We start from the raw sequence: 17,434 nt of genomic DNA on the forward strand, positions 1-17,434 counted from the left end.
TCCACCCGCCTCAGCCTCCCAAAGTGCTGGGATGACAGGCTTGAGCCACCGCGCCCGGCCTGTGTTTCATTTTCAATAATATCAGCCCTGTCGATACAAGAAATAAGGAATTGTGTTTGGGCTATCATGGAAGCTCTCCGGATCTTAGACCATGACTTATGCTGAGACGTAAGGACTTGAGTTTTTTGTATTTCTCTCTGTAAGTGCTCAAGTGCAGTGGTCCCCAATATTTTTTGCACCAGGGACCAATTTTGTAGAAGACAATTTTTCCACAGACTTGGGGCAGGGGATCAGTTCTGGGATATTTCATGCACATTAAATTCATTATGCACTTTGTTATTATTACATTGTAGCATGTAATGAAATAATTATATAACTCACCATGAAGTGGAATCAGCGGGAGTCCTGAGCTTGTTTTCCTGCAACTAGACCGTCCAGTCTGGGGGTGATGGAAGACAGTGACAGATTATCAGGCATTAGATTCTCCTAAGGACAGACTAATGTAGATTCCTTGCATGCACTGTTACACAATAGGGTTTGTGTTCCTATGAGCATCTAATGCTGCAACTGACCTGGTGGGAGGCGGATATCAGGCAGTGATGAGGGGAGTAGCTGTAAATACAGATGAAGATTTGCTCTCCCACCTGGTGCTCACTTCCTGCTGTGTGGCCAAGTACGGGCCTGTGACCCAGGGATTAGAGGCCCCTGCTCAAGTGCATCCAAAAGAACTCTTCCCACACCCGTCTTTATACTGGTCAAGTGCAGAAGCCACTTGGCTCCCAAGGCATGTGCCTCAGCTGGTATTTCATCACAATTAACAGTAAGGGGTAGCTTACTGTTACCAGTTTTTATTCAACCACTAATCAGTTTATGACCATTATGGGTTTGTTTTATATTTTGGCTATTATGAATAATCCTGCTATAAACATTTGTTTGTATACTTTTTGTGTGCATTATGTTTTTATTTTGCTTGCATGTATACTTAGTGGTGGTTGCTGGATTATGTTGTAACTGTATAAACTATTGAAGAATGGCTAGACCATTTTTCACAGGGGCTGTGCAATTTTCATATTCCTACTAACAGTTTATGAGGGTTTGAGTTTCTCTGCATCCTTCTCTACACTTGTTATTGTCCATCTTTTTATTTATATATGTATTTATTTGGGATGGTCTCCCTCTGTCACCAGGCTGGAGTGCAGTGGTGTGATCTCTGCTCACTGCAACCTCTACCTTCTGGGTTCAAGTGATTCTCCTGCCTCAGGCTCCTGAGTAGCCGGGATTACAGGCATGTGCCACCATGCCCAGCTAGTTTTTCATATTTTTAGTAGAGACTGGGTTTCGCTACATTGGTCAGCCTGGTCTTAAACCCCTGACCTCGAGTGATCCACCTGCCTTTGCCTCTCAAAGTGCTGGGATTACAGGTGTGCCACTGCACCTGGCTGTCCATCCTTTTGGATGGCCATTTTAGTGGGTGTCAAGTGGGATTTAATTTTGGTTTTAATTTTCATTTCCTTGAAGACTAACAATATTGAGCATCTTCATTTTCTTTTTGGCTATTTCTATATGTTCTTTGGATAAATTCCTATTTAAGATTCTTTGCCTTTTTTTTTTTTTTTTTTTTTTTTTTTTTTTTTTTTGTGAGACGGAGTTTCGCTCTTGTTACCCAGGATGGAGTACAGTGGCGCGATCTCGGCTCACAGCAACCTCTGCCTCCTGGGTTCAGGCAATTCTCCTGCCTCAGCCTCCTGAGTAGCTGGGATTACAGGCACACGCCACCATGCCCAGCTGATTTTTTGTATTTTTAGTAGAGTCGGGGTTTCACCATGTTGACCTGGATGGTCGCGATCTCTTGACTTTGTGATCCACCCGCCTCAGCCTCCCAAAGTGCTGGGATTACAGGCGTGAGCCACCGCGCCTGACCTCTTTGCCCGTTTTTTAACATGGGTTGTCTTTTTTATGTTATTTATTTATTTTGAGAAAAGGTCTCAGTCTCACCTAGGCTTGTGTGCAGTGGTGTGACCATGGCTTTCTGCAGCCTTGATCTCCCAGACTCAAGTGATCCTCCTATCTCAGTCTCCTGAGTAGTTGGGACTATAAGCATGTACCACTAGACCCAGCTAATTTTTATTATCTATTTCTTTCTTTCTTTCTTTTTTTTATAGAGATGTGGTCTCGCTCTGTTACCTTGACTGGTCTGGAACTTCTGGGCACGCGCCACCATACCGAGCTAATGCTTTGTATTTTTAGTAGAGATGGGGTTTCACCACGTTGACCAGGATGGTCTCGATCTCTTGACCTCATGATCCACCCACCTCGGCCTCCCAAAGTGTTGGGATTACAGGCTTGAGCCACCGCGCCCGGCCTCACCAACAGTTTCTTTGAAGAGCTTTAGAGTTTTAGCTCCTAAGTTTAGGTCTTTGAGCCATTTTAATTTTGTATGTGATGTGAGGTAAGGATGTAGCTGCGTTCTTTTGCACTAGGATATCCAGTTGTCTCCCCTCTGTTGAAGATGATTCTTTTCCCATTGAATGGTCTTGCACCCCTACTAAAGATCAGTTGACCATACACACATGAAGGTTTATTTCTGGACGTCCATTTTATTCCAAAACAATTGGAATTATTAACTGCTTACGTGTTTCAGGCATGATCGTAAGCACAAATTCATTTGCTTCTCACAATAACTGTAAAGTGGGCACTATTCTCATTCCCATTTGACAGATGAAGTGGCCAAGATGCGGAGTGTTTTGCCCAAGGCCACATAAGTAACTACTAAGTGGCAGTGCCAGTGTAAGAATTTAGGTTGAATAACTTGAGAGCCTGAGATCTTCGCCGTGCATGCTGTAAACAAAAGTTAGAAATCAGAACTTCAGAATTCCACTGAAGAGTTCACTTTAAGCTAATGGAGTGAGTGTCAGATTAGCCACTAAGGGTTTGTAAAGCAAAACAGGGAGGGTCTTCCTCCCCAGCTGGCTTTCTGCGGAGCAGCGGCAATGAACCTGCCTTTTTTGGTTGAAACTCCTACATTCCCCCCCGCCCCCGCCTCAGTCTGATAATTTGCACTTAATTACCGGGGCAGTGCTGAGTGGAGCGAGCTAAGGTGGGGCCCGCTGCAAAGGCCTCGCACGGCTCCGCACAGACCCTGGGAGTGGGAAGGCCCAAGGCCAGGAAGCCCTCCTGGGAAGGTGCCTGGTTGCCGCGGTGACCACGTGCTGAGGCTGGCAGGGCGAGGTCGGGCTCAGTCAGTTCAACTCCCGGCACCTGGGGAGCGTCTGGGCTCCGGCCATCGGGATGCCCAACCTCCTTCATCTTCGGGTCCCAAACGCTCTGCCTCCTGCAGAGAAGCAGCGTTCCAGGGACCCCGCGCCTGCCGCCGGTTCAGCGACCCGCCCTCCTCGCTTTGGAGGAAGAAAGTAAGTCCGAAATCCAGCAGCCGAGCCCTCCTTCCTTCTTTCTTCTAAGTGAGGCTGCTTAGAAGTCCTTTTTCTGAAGGCTGGCTGCATCTTCAGGCGCATCCCCTCCTTGTCAGCTCGTTCACTCCCCGTTGATTCTTTCTCTTCCACCTGAGTAGTTAGCCCGCGTCTTCGAAGATATTTGAACTGGGCGAAAATTTAGCCCAAGTAAACAGCAGTAGGATTTTGGAAGTTATTTGAGCAGCAGGAATTGGCACGAATAGTTCAGTTTCTAGTTTAGGCCATTTCGCTTAGTAGCAAGTTTATAGAGTTTACCTTGTGTACATTCCCTTTACATTGGTTTCTAAATTGAAAGCATGCCTCCCAGTGCAGTCGGAATTACCTTTCTCCTTCAAATTTTCCTGATCTGGTCTCAGTGTAATTACAAGTATCTTGACAAAGTTTCATTCTTGGCCCATTCCACTCATCATCCCAAAGTTTTCACACAGCAGCCAATGTAATCTTTTAAGTTGATCGTGTAATTCCTCTGCTTAAAACTCTGCAGTGATTTCCTGTTGCACTTTAAAAGCTCCTCCTGTCCCCTTTTCACTTGATCTTCTGCGCACTCCCATTTCCCCACCTAAACTCTTCAGCTTAACTGGACTTTTAGTCTGAAAACTCCTTCAGGTTTTCTGTCTCAGGAAAAAGACCGTTCACACACGCCTTCAGCCTGTATTGTCAGTGGCCTTCCTTGACCATGCTAAGTAGGCTCCCTTGTTGGTCTTTTTCATCGTCTTAGCGATTTTCCTTTCTAATTAGCATAATTTGTTACAATAAATTTGTTAATTTCTTTTTTTTTTCTGTCTTTTCCACTGGACTGTAAGTTTCAAGGGCAGAGACCATGTCTGTTTTATTTGCCATTGTGCATACCCTTATAAAAAAGTGTCTTTTAACAGCTCCCTTTCTTTTTATTTATTTATTTTATTTATTTATTTATTTATTTTTTGAGACGGAGTTTCACTCTTGTTACCCAGGCTGGAGTGCAGTGGCACGATCTCGGATCACCGCAATCTCCGCCTCCTGGGCTCAGGCAATTCTCCTGCCTCAGCCTCCTGAGTAGCTGGGATTACAGGCACGCACCACCATGCCCAGCTAATTTTTTGTGTTTTTAGTAGAGACTGGGTTTCACCATGTTGACCAGGATGGTCTCGATCTTTTGACCTTGTGATCCACCCGCCTCGGCCTCCCAAAGTGCTGGGATTACAGGCTTGAGTCACTGCGCCCGGCCTCTTTTTAATTTAATATAAAATAACTAGTTTAAAATTTGGAAATCGTTGGGAGTTTACATCAGAGGGTTAAACAAGAGTTACTGTATGATCTACATATGATGTATATTTAAAATTAAAGCATATTTGGAATTAAAACTGAAGAGTACTATGTTTAGATGAAACATACACCAATTTACCACAGCAAGTAGGAAGATAATCGTATCTTCTTCTGTCTGATCAAATGGGCCCATTATCTCAGTTCACAAGTGTACTTAAACAACTTAATCTGTTGTCTATATATACTTATCAGCTGTGTGTGAATCAAAACGGTTTTCATATTATTATACATATAGTATTAAATACCTGGATTAGGTTTGTCAGTCATTTGAGAGTATATTTTGCACCTGGCTCTGGTGCATCGTTAGGGATATAGTCCTGCTTAAAATAAGAAATATACAGGGACTATTATTCTAGAATGAGTTGTTTTATAAAGCGAGATGGCTAAACAGTATTACATGGTGTCCAGTTGTTACTTGTTCTGTTGTCTGTACTCTGAGTTGTGCACATGTGAAGCGTATGAATGGAGTAACTTTTTTTTTTTTTTTTTTTTGAGACGGAGTTTCGCCCTTGTTACCCAGGCTGGAGTGCAATGGCACGATCTCGGCTCACCGCAACCTCCGCCTCCTGGGTTCAGGCAATTCTCCTGCCTCAGCCTCCTGAGTAGCTGGGATTACAGGCACACACCACCATGCCCAGCTAATTTTTTGTATTTTTAGTAGAGACGGGGTTTCACCATGTTGACCAGGATGGTCTCGATCTCTTGACCTCATGATCCACCCGCCTAGGCCTCCCAAAGTGCTGGGATTACAGGCTTGAGCCACCGCGCCCAGCCTTGAATGGAGTAACTCTTTACCTGAATCTTGTAGAGTACTTCTGTGTCAGAAGAGTAAATTGTCTGGCCATCTCTATAAGCAAGAATATGAGATTATAACAGTATGGTATCTATTTTGCCACCTGTTGTCTTGGCATTAGTCTTTAGAATGCTACTTCCCAGGAAACTGAATCCAAAACCTTTTGCAATTCTGCTCCTGTTGGAGGAAAAATCACTATTTGAGAGGATAGACTAAGGAAGATGCTAATCACTCAAGTGCAGGTGTCCCCAAACTACAGCCCATGGGCCGCATGCGGCCCCCTGAGGCCATTTATCCCTCCCCGCTGCACTTCAGGAAGGGACACCTCTTTCATTGGTGGTCAGTGAAAGGAGCACAGTATGTGGCGGCCCTCCAACGGTCTGAGGGACAGTGAACTGGCCCCCAGTGTAAAAAGTTTGGGGACGCCTGCTCAAGTGGATAGATTTCTCAAGCTTCATTCCTGTATTATAATACCAATATTAAACAATAAGATTACATGATAACTGGTCCGGCAAGCCCCCTCATAAATCCCAGTTACATTGGATTTGCAGATTAATTTGCAGATAACGGACTTATTTATGCTGTTGAATCTTCCATGAATAAGATACTTCTCCATTTACAGGGTTTTTAACTTAACGTTTAATAGTGTTTTGTTTTACTACATAAAATTCTTGCATATATAATTTGCTTCAAGATGCTGAATAGTTTTTGTTTCTATGGAATCAGTGGACTTTATTTGCTAATTGGTTATAAATGTAGGATTTTTAGATGTTGGAGCTACATCTCTATTTACATACACACACAGATCTTAGTCCTGCTGAACTCTCTTATTCATTCAATGAAGTCCCTTGGATATTTGATGAAAGACAGTTATACGCAAATTATGATCATTTGTTTCTCCTGATAATTCTCCTGCATTCTCTCTTTTTCTCTGTTTAGGACTTCCCATGTGATATGGAATAGAAAAAAGTGATGGTGAGCTTCCTTACCTTGTTTATGATTTTGAGAAGCCCACTTTTAATAATTACTGCATTTGAAGTTTGCTCTAGGGTTTTGGTAGACTCTTTTTTATGTTTAAAATCTTCTCCTTAATTCCTAATTTGAATGAGTGTTTAATATATCAAAACTTTTTTCCCCAATTAATTCAGGTGGTGGTATGTTCTCTTTCCTTCCTTTAATGCTTTAACATACTGAGCTGCAAGGGCAGCTTTCTCGTTTTCCTTTAAAGACTGCTAGATTTTTGGCCGGGCGCGGTGGCTCAAGCCTGTAATCCCAGCACTTTGGGAGGCCGAGGCGGGTGGATCACGAGGTCGAGAGATCGAGAGCATCCTGGTCAACATGGTGAAACCCCGTCTCTACTAAAAATACAAAAAATTAGCTGGGCATGGTGGCGCGTGCCTGTAATCCCAGCTACTCAGGAGGCTGAGGCGGGAGAATTGTCTGAACCCAGGAGGCGGAGGTTGCGGTGAGCCGAGATCGCGCCATTGCACTCTAGCCTGGGTAACAAGAGCAAAACTCCGTCTCAAAAAAAAAAAAAAAAAAAAAAAAAAAAAAAAAAAAAAACTGCTAGATTTGATTGGCATAATTTTTTATGTAGGTTTTTGCATCTATGAACAAAAGTGAAATAGGTGTTACACTTTTTTAAATTTTTTGTCTTTTCTGTTTTTGATATCAGTATTATTCTGGCTAGATGAAATAAGCAAAATAGTTTTCTTGTTTTGTTTCTTTTTGAGGCGTTTTAAAATTAGAGATTTTTTGCCCTTTAATTAAAATTGTGCAACTGTGTCAGTCTAGTGTTCTTTTGTCAAGGAGACTCTTTTTGTCTATGAATTTAGATTCTTTAATAATTACTTATCTATTTAGATGTTCTACTTCTAGAATAATTTTTGGTTCTAGAAAAGTGTGCATGTGTGTTTTAAAATATATTAGCATAAACTGACTCTATGGTTGTATGTTTGAAATCTTGACTATCTATAACCATGTACACCCCTCCTTTTGGTAGCTTTCCAATGTTGTTTATTTTTGTCTTTTTCTATCAAGGTTCCTGGGAGATTTATCTCTTTTATTGGTCTTTTCAGAGAACCAATAAATTTTCTTGGTAATCTGTGCTATTGTAAAATTTCATTAACCTTTATAGAAAAAAAGAAAGACAGATGATCTAACTGGGGTGGATTATTATTATTATTTTTTAGTTTCTTGACTTCAGTTATTGTTTTCTTATTTTTTAATAAATATATTTAAAGCTTTAAATTTCTTTCCAGTTTATTCCAGGACTTCTTTTGATGTATATTTCTCTTATGGTTATTAAGTTCTAAATATATGTGGTTTTCATAGTGATTATTTAGAAGTGTGTTTTTTAGTTTGCAAGCACATAGAGTTGTTTATTGTTGTCTGCTTTTTACTTTTCTAAGTATGTATGTGACAGGGTCCTGGTCTGCTGCCCAGGCTGAAGTGCAGTGGTGCAATTACGGCTCACTGCAGCTTTGACCTCCTGGGCTCAAGGGGTTTTTCCACCTCAGCCTCCCAAGGAGCTGGGACTACAGGCACATGCCACCATGCCAGGCTAACTTTTTTTTTTTTTTTTTTTGAGGCAGGGTTTCACTGTGTTGCACAGACTGGAGTGCAATGGTGTGATCTCAGCCCACTGCAATTGTCACCTCCCAGGCTCCTGAGTAGCTGGGTCTACAGACATTTGCTAGCACACATGACTAATTTTTGTATTACATTTTTTGTAGAGAGGGTGTTTTGCCATGTTGCCCAGGCTGGTCTTTAACTCCTGGACTCAAGGGATCTGCCTGCCTCAGCCTCCCAAAGTATTATTATTCTGATTTAGATTACAGGCATGAGCCACCACGCCTGGCCTGGCTTATTTTAAATTGCATTATGATTAGAGAATTGATCAGATACAAAGTTTTTGAAATGTATTGAGACTTATTTGTGGCCAAGTGCATGTTTACTTTTTGTAGAAGTTCTGTGATTTTTTTTTTTTTTTTTTTTTTTGAGACGGAGTTTCGCTCTTGTTACCCAGGCTGGAGTGCAATGGTGCGATCTCGGCTCACCGCAACCTCCGCCGCCTGGGCTCAGGCAAGTCTCCTGCCTCAGCCTCCTAAGTAGCTGGGATTACAGGCACGCGCCACCACGCCCAGCTAGTTTTTTGTATTTTTAGTAGAGTCGGGGTTTCACCATGTTGACCAGGATGGTCTCGATCTCTCGACCTCGTGATCCACCCGCCTCGGCCTCCCAAAGTGCTGGAATTACAGGCTCGAGCCACCGCGCCCAGACCTGGGAGTATCTTATTTGACTTATATAAATCTTCTTGATTCCTTTCATTCTTATGGGGTGTCTGTTACAGCTTTCTTCATCCTTTATTTTCAAACTTTGTGTGTCATTTATCAATAAGAGCATTCTTTTTATAAGCAGTCTGATAATTTCTGCCTGTTAATAAGTGAATTTAACTTATTTACATTATTACATAACTTGAAGTTATCTTAGCCACCTTATTTTTTATGTTTTCTATCTATTATATCTTGTCTTTGGTTTTTGTCTGTCTGCTGCTGGATTGAATGGGTTTTCATTATGTCTTTATTGTTACTGGTTTAGAAAGATGCTGAAATGCTTTAACTTGGTTTCTTCTATTTTTTAAGCTAGATAATATTTTACTTTGTTGTTTTGAATACACCGACACCCAGTTAATCATCAGTGTTATTTTTATAGTCTGTACTAATTTAGGTTTAGCATGTTTTTCAATATCGTCGTGATTCTTTTTTTCTAGATTCAGTTTTCCTGCTTCCTGAAGTGTAGATGCTTCATCACTTCTTTTTTTTTTTTTTAAATTGCATTTTATGTTTTGGGGTACATGTGAAGAACATGCAGGATTGTTGCATAGGTACACACATGGCAGTGTGATTTGCTGCCTTCCTCCCCATCACCTGGATCTGGCATTTTTCCCCTGTTCTCTCTCCCCAACTCTCCACCTCTCGCTGTCCCTCCCCTAGTTCCCCCAACAGACCCCAGTGTGTGACGCTCCCCTCCCTGTGCCCATGTGTTCTCATTGTTCAACACCTGCCTGGGAGTGAGAACATGCGGTGTTTGATTTTCTGTTCTTGTGTCAGTTTGCTGAGAATGATGGTTTCCAGGTTCATCCATGTCCCTACAAAGGACACAAACTCATCGTTTTTTATGCTGCATAGTATTTCAAGGTGTATATGTGCCACATTTTCCCTGTCCGGTCTATCATCGATGGGCATTTGGGTTGGTTCCAAGTCTTTGCTATTGTAAACAGTGTTGCAATGAACATTTGTGTGCATGTGTCCTTATAGTAGAAAAATTTATAATCCTTTGGATATATACCCAGTAATGGGATTGCTGGGTCAAGTGGAATTTCTATTTCTAGGTCCTCGAAGAATTGCCACACTGTCTTCTACAATGGTTGAACTAATTTACGCTCCCATCAAACTAATTTACACTCCCACAGTGTAAAAGTGTTCCTATTTCTCCACATCCTCCTCACCATCTGTTGTCTCCAGATTTTTTAATGATTGCCATTCTAACTACTTTTTTATGGCTGATAACCCTTGTATGGCTACCACATTTTGAAATTCATCAAGTAGACATGTGGATTGTTTCCACCTTTTGACTATTGTTAGTAATGCTGCTATGTAAATTTATGTACAAATATTTGTGTGATCATAGATTTTTATTCTTTTGGGTACATACATAGGAGTGAAATTTCTGGGTCATATGTAAGTACCCTTTTCAAGAAAATAGTGAGATAATGAATTCACTGATTGAAAGTTAGTGTCATAACAGTGAAGTTAAAAGATACCTAGAAGGTGAAAGAGATACTATAAGATATCTAAGAGAATCTAACAAATTAATAGACCTTCCAGAGGATTACAACAGCCTCATTAATCAAGCATTCAATTTCTCGTGCCCCAAATCAGGTGGTGATAAGAGCAGAGCCCCAACTCTGTTTCTTGTGTGTGGATCACTGCTGTGCTCCCAGAGTTACTGCTGCCAGACTGAACTGGAGGGGTAGGATGTAGGAGCCTGCACAGCTCACACCTACTCCTGCGGCTCTGGGGTGGGCATCTTCCTGAGAGTATGGGAATGTCAGTTGCTGTTTTTAGCTGGCAAAACCAAAGGCTGTTTTTATTATCCTCCTTACCTTGATGGCTACGGGGAGACCGACCAGGGACTCAGATGGGGAAATCCTTTACATTTATGCAACGAGCGATTCAAGAAGATTCAGAAGCTCTGGCACCAACACAGTGTCACCGAGGAAATTGGACGTGCACAGGAAGCCAATCAGACACTGGCTGGCATTGACTGGCAACATTTATAATTATTGTACCACCAAAAAACACAATCTTGGATTTTTTTAACCCAGTTGGCTTTTTGAGAAAGAAAGAAGTTCTGGCCGGGTGTAGAGGTTCATGCCTGTAATCCCAGCCCTTTGGGAGGCCAAGGCAGGCGGATCATGAGGTGTCAGGAGTTTGAGACCAGCCTGATCAACATGGTGAAACCCCATCTCTAGTAAAAATACAAAATTAAGCTGGGCGTGGTGGTGTGTGCCTGTAATCCCAGCTACACAGGAGCCTGAGGCAGGAGAATCCCTTGAACCCGGGAGGCAGAGGTTGCAGTGAGCCGAGACTGTGGCACTGCACTCCAGCCTGGGAGACAGAATGAGACTCTGTCTCAAAAACCAACAAACAAACAAAAAAGTTCTGCTTAATTTGGAAATAAATTCTTTATTTAAACTTTCAACAACAACAAAAAATAAGTGTCATTTTTCTTAAAAGTAAAATTATGATAAGTACTTTCCTAGAAATTTTATACATATGTCAAACAAAAAGTAACAAAACCTTTATTTTTTTTGGTGAAGATGTGTGTGAAACAAGAGAAAATTCTCATACAAAAGACAATAATTTAAAAACCAGTAAGTGTTGTTTCAAGTCCTTTCTAAGAAGCAAAACATAAAATATGGCGAACATAGATCTTACATCTTATATCTGTGTTCTAGATCTCAGACCTATGTTATTATTGATCTATCTTCTCCTTAGATCTCAATACTATTGCAATATTTCTTTTCTTTTCTTTTTTGAGACGGAGTTTCGCTCTTGTTACCCAGGCTGGAGTGCAATGGCGCGATCTCAGCTCACCGCAACCTCCGCCTCCTGGGTTCAGGCAATTCTCCTGCCTCAGCCTCCTGAGTAGCTGGGATTACATGTACGCGCCACCATGCCCGGCTAATTTTATGTATTTTTAGTAGAGATGGGGTTTTACCATGTTGACCAGGATGGTCTCGATCTCTTGATCTCGTGATCCACCCGCCTCGGCCTCCCAAAGTGCTGGGATTACAGGCTTGAGCCACTGTGCCCGGCTGTGCAATATTTCTTAAAGATCTGAAGAAGCTGGTTCAGAAGAAGGAATGTAGCAAAAATGTTAAGGTTCGTCAATGTTTTATTTTGAAAGTGGGTAGCCTTCACAACTTTTGCGTTATCTATGTTTGTCTCACATGTGAATGCCTATATTCAATGACATTATCATTGCTTACTTTTTCTTAACTCCTATGTTATGAGAACTGAAATTTATCAGACATGGCTTTTCCACCCATTTTTTTTTAGAAATATAATTTCTGTGTTTGAAGAAGTCTGTGTTGGTGAAGCCTTCCCAGAGGTGGGACGGACATAAGTTGGTTTTAAGGATGCATTTGCTTCCCTAGCCTAAAAACCAAACGATACATGAAGTAAACCAAAGTTCTGCTCTCAGATTTGGAACACAGCACTTCTGGGACTGTTTCTTGGCAGCCTCTATAAATACATATAAGCTCACATTATAGTGTGGCATAGCAGGAAATTCTAGAAGTCAGTGGTCAGAGTTAAGAGAAAGAGCCAGATGCAGTGTTATGAACCTGTAGTCCCAGCTACTCAGGAGGCTTGAGGTGGGAGAATGGCTTTAGCTCTGGAAGTTTGAGGTAAGCCTGAGAATTTCAGGCAATCCTGGACAATACAGCGAGACCCTATCTTTAAAAAAAAAAAAATGAAATGAAAAAAGAAGAGGATCTGATGTAGCTGAATATTGAGAAATTGTAGAATGCAAAGAGGCTGAAAGGGGAGATATTTTACATAGGCAGGTGACTCGAGACGTTTTCTGATTGGTCTTCTCCATGCTCCTTGCCCAGCAAGCTCCATGGCATTCACCTGAAAGCCACCATGTCAGTGAGTAGTTATGGGTGAAGGGCATTCTGGGGGTCTTGGGGAACGTGGCTAAAATGGGCCTGTGACCTTCCCCCAATTCATGTCACTTCTCCTAAATCCATTTTCTGTTGTTGGTACCACTAATATTACTTTTTCATTAAGTGTCTATATTTGTAAAGTTCCTACCATAAAAATAGGAATATTTTCTTTAGAAGATCACAGATTCTCAAGGAACAAAACAATGTTAACAGTTCATATTCAAAAGGCAGTTACTGGATGTTTCTTTTCTCAGCTAAATGTAATGTTCACTTATCTTGACTTTTAAGTAGCAAAGAGTAGGGATCCTTAACATAAATCTCAGTATCTAATCTCTAAATTAAAGGTATTTAACCAGATTGTCAATAAAATTAATTTTAGCTGTAAATTCTGATGATCTTGTGTGATTTCCTAAAACAAGCACAGGATTATTCAGGTATTGGATGCTGATAAAAAATGTGCACTGGCTTCCAGTTGCCCTGGGTTTTAGACTGGAATTTAAATCCATTTGACTGATTTGCCCCAGTCTTCTGTTCTAGCTTGCTTCCTACCATTTCTCAATACAAATACTCCACTGACTCAGTCAGTCTCCTGGTTATACCACAAACATAACTCATTTTGTTCTCTTTCCATCCTGTGTGATTTCTCCTTCCCGTAATGCTCATTTTCTTATCCAAATACTACAGAGTATTTTTATTCTAGAGCCACATTAATCTTCTTTGCTCTTTGGGAAGACTGGGACTTTGGAGTGAGAAGATCTTTAGTAACTTAGCCACTTTGGACCAGTTGTTTACAACTTCTGTAGGCTTTAATTTCTTCATTTGAAAAAAAGGGGCTCATAAAAGTACCTGGCTCATAAAGGTTTTGTGAGGTTGCTTCGAAGGCACTTAACTTGTTGGCACACAGTAAACATTCTGTGGATGATGATGTTGAGAAGATGATGAATCTTGGCTTATATAATTGTGTGTTTGGTCTTTGTCAGGATAGACATGCCTTAGGTTTTAATTCATATCAGTGTGAAAGATCCAGGGGTCTCACTGTATTGTTAAATTTTTCTTCCTATACACCAGAGTGTGATATTAAAAAAAAAAATTCCACTTGTCCCCTTCCACCTTTGTGAGAAAAATAAGCTAATCTCTTTGAGAAACAAAGTCTCTCAGTGAAAGAAAGCAGCCAGTTTCAGAACTGCAACTTCTCTGGCTGTCTCCTTAGCTGTGCTTTATTTCTCAGAGTTTTTAGTCCATTCCACTTTCTCTTCACTCCTCCTGGGCTCACAGTAGTAAACTGAAGCATACTTTATTAAGATAAAATGAAATAATTATATCATGCTTCTTACCTGCAAGCACATGAATTTTGATGCCTTTCAAGAGGAATGTATTAGATGGGCAGGTGGTTGGCAATCATCCTACTCTGTCTCATTGGGTGACATTTAAATAATCACACTCAATTCTGCAGTAACTAGAGAGGAGCATTTCAAGTGAATTATTGAGTATTTACTTTATACTACAGTTTAATGATTAGGCATACAGATAAATAAGGGAACATTTTCATGACATCCATACTATTGAATGCAGTGAACATCGAGAATTCAACTTGATTTCTAAAAATTTCTACAGTTACCAGTGAACAAAAAGAATGAATCTGAATGGGGAAATTTTCAGTTCTTTTCCAGGTTCGGGTTGTCTGGCAGCCTATTTTTAGAGATGCCTAGGACACCGAAATAACCGATGATTCATAGGCAAATTCTTCTTTGACTTGGTAATTATGTCCACAAAAACTATTTATAGAGTTAAAAAAATTAACCTGGACTGCTAGAATATTTTCCCTGAAGATCTCTCAGTAGAATGTGGCAGACGTTATTATTTTTAGTAATAACTTATGTGGGTTCTATTAATATTCACCATGTTAAAAATTAATACTGAGAAACGCTTAAAACAGGTATACAGTTATCTTAATATAATTTATATTTTAACAGTTTCTATGAAAAATAATTTTATTTTTCAGTAATAATAATGAGTAATATTTTTATTGTATAAATGTAAGGTGTACAACATGTGTTCATGTACATCTGCATGGTGAAGTGCTTATAACTGTCAAATACATTAATTACTACATTATCTTCCATAGTTACCTTTCCTTTTTGCATGTATGTGTGTGTGTGTGGGGGGTGGTAAGAGCATCTAAAATTTATTGTTTTAACAAAGTTCCAGTGTATACAATGCAATATCATCAACTATGGTGCTTATGCTGCATGCTGGTTCTCTACCCGTATTCATCCTGTGTAAATAAAAAATTCGTACCCTTTGGCCCACATCTCCCATTTCTCCTGTACCTTTCCCAACTACCATTCCACTCTGCTGCGTTGTGTTTATGATTATGTTTTCAAGTTTCCATATATAAGGGAGTTCATGTAGTATTTGTCTTCCTATATCTGGCTTATTTTACTGAACATAATGTCATCTAGGTTCATCCGTGTTGCTGAAAATGGCAGGATCTCCTTATTTAAGGCCAGATAGTATTCTGTTGTATATGTATACCCTGGTTTCTTTATCCATTCCTTTATCAGTGGACACTTAGGTCGTTTCCTTATCTTGGCTATTGAGAATAATTTTACAAAAAGCATGGACACACAGATATCCTTATAAGGTGGTGATTTCATTTCCTTTGGGGATATATCCAGAAGAGGAATTACTATGGTAATTCTGCATGAATTACTATATGGTAGTTCTACATTGAATTTCTTTTAGGAAGCTCTGTGAAATTTTCCAAGGTGGCCACCTAAATCTGCATTCCTACCAACAGTTTACAAGTCTTTCCTTTTCTCTACACCTTCAGCACCACCTATCTCTTGTCTTTTTCATAATAAGCATCCCAGCAGATGTTAGGGGATAAATCAGTGTGGTTTTGATTTGTATTTCCCTGATGACCAGTGATGTTGAGCATCCTTTCATATACTTGGCCATTTTTATGTCTTCTCTGGAGATAAGTCTGTTCAGGTCCTTTACCTATTTTTTAATCAGGTTATCATATTGTTTTGCTATTGGGTTGTTTGAATTCTTTACATATTTTAGGTATTAACCTTTTAAGAGAGACTATGGTTGGTAAATCTATTCTCCCAGTATTTAAGTTGTCTCTTTAGCCTCCTTACCATTGTTGTATGGTAAAAACAGTGTTGAGACAGGGATAAATCCAACTTGGTCACTATGTGTAATTTCTTTGATGTGTTCTTAAGTTCATTTTGCTGGTGTTTGCTTGATTTTTCCATCTATGTTCATCTTAGATAGTGGTCTTTAGTTTTCTTATTGTGTCTGACTTTGACATAGGAATGATGCTGGCCCCAAAAATGGGTTTGAAAGTATTCCCTCTAGTTCTCAACTTTAGAAAAGTTTAGGCCGGACGTGGTGGCTCAAGCCTGTAATCCCAGCCCTTTGGGAGGCCGAGGCAGGCGGATCAAGAGGTCAAGAGATCGAGAACATCCTGGCCAACATGGTGAAACCCCGTCTCTACTGAAAATACAAAAATTAGCTGGGTGTGGTGGCGCGCGCCTGTAGTCCTAGCTACTTGGGAGGCTGAGGCGGAAGAATTGCTTGAAACCAGGAGGCCGAGGTTGCAGTGAGCCGAGATTGTGTGTCACTGCACTCCAGCCTGGCGCCTGGCAACAGAGTGAGACTCTGTCTCAAAAAAAAAAAAAAAAAAAAAAAAAAAAAAAGTTGAAGAAGAATTTGAGATGTTCCATGGATATCTAGTTCATTGTGCGTTTTTAACATGAAGGGGTGTTAAATTTTATCAAAGGCTTTTTCCGCATGTATTGAGATAATCATGTGGTTTTTCTCCTTGGTTCTGTTTAGGTGGTTTGTTTATTGATTTGCATATGTTGAACCAGCCTTAGATCCCAGGGATGAAGCCAACTTGATCGTAGTGGATAAACTTTTTGATGTGCTGCTGGATTCAGTTTTCCAATATCTTATTGAGGATTTTCACATTGATGTTCATTAGGGATATTGGCCTGAAGTTTTCTATTTTTTGTCTGTCTGCGACGTATTTGTATCAGGATGATGTTGGCATCATAGAATGAGTTAGAAAGAAGTCTCTCCTTTTCAGCTGTTTGGAATAGTTTCAGAAGGAATGGTACAGGCTCCTCTTTGTACCTCTGGTAGAATTGGTCTTTGAATCTGTCTGGTCCTGGGTTTCTTTTTTGGTAGGTAGGCTATTAATTACTCCCTCAATGTCAGAACTTGTTATTGGTCTATTCAAGGATTTGACTTTTTCCCAGTTTATTCTTGGGAAGATGTACGTGTCCAGGAATTTATCCATTTCTGGTAAATTTTCTAATTTATTGGCATAGATGTAATATAGTATTGTCTGAGTTTGTATTTCTGTGGGGTCAGTTGTGATATCTCCTTTAATAACTTTTTACTCTGTCTGTTTGATTCTTCTCTTTTTTTCTTCATTAGTCTAGCTAGGGTTTATCTATTTTGTTATGTTTTTCAAAAAACCAGCTCCTGGATTCATTGATTGTTTTGGAGGGTTTTTTATGTCTCTATCTCCTTCAATTCTTGTCTGATCTTAGTTATTTCTTGTCTTCTGCTAGCTTTTGGATTAGTTTGCTCTTGCCCATCTAGTTCTTTTAG

At 40.3% G+C, this 17,434-nt stretch overlaps 1 pseudogene; it reads left to right on the forward strand.

Moving 5' to 3' along the window:
* The first annotated feature begins 7,511 nt into the window (after positions 1-7,511).
* Positions 7,512-10,928, forward strand: LOC141583304 (E3 ubiquitin-protein ligase UBR2 pseudogene; annotated as a pseudogene).
* The last annotated feature ends 6,506 nt before the right edge of the window (positions 10,929-17,434 follow it).

Source organism: Saimiri boliviensis (assembly GCF_048565385.1).
Source record: "Saimiri boliviensis isolate mSaiBol1 chromosome 19 unlocalized genomic scaffold, mSaiBol1.pri SUPER_19_unloc_3, whole genome shotgun sequence".
Lineage (NCBI taxonomy): Eukaryota > Metazoa > Chordata > Mammalia > Primates > Cebidae > Saimiri > Saimiri boliviensis.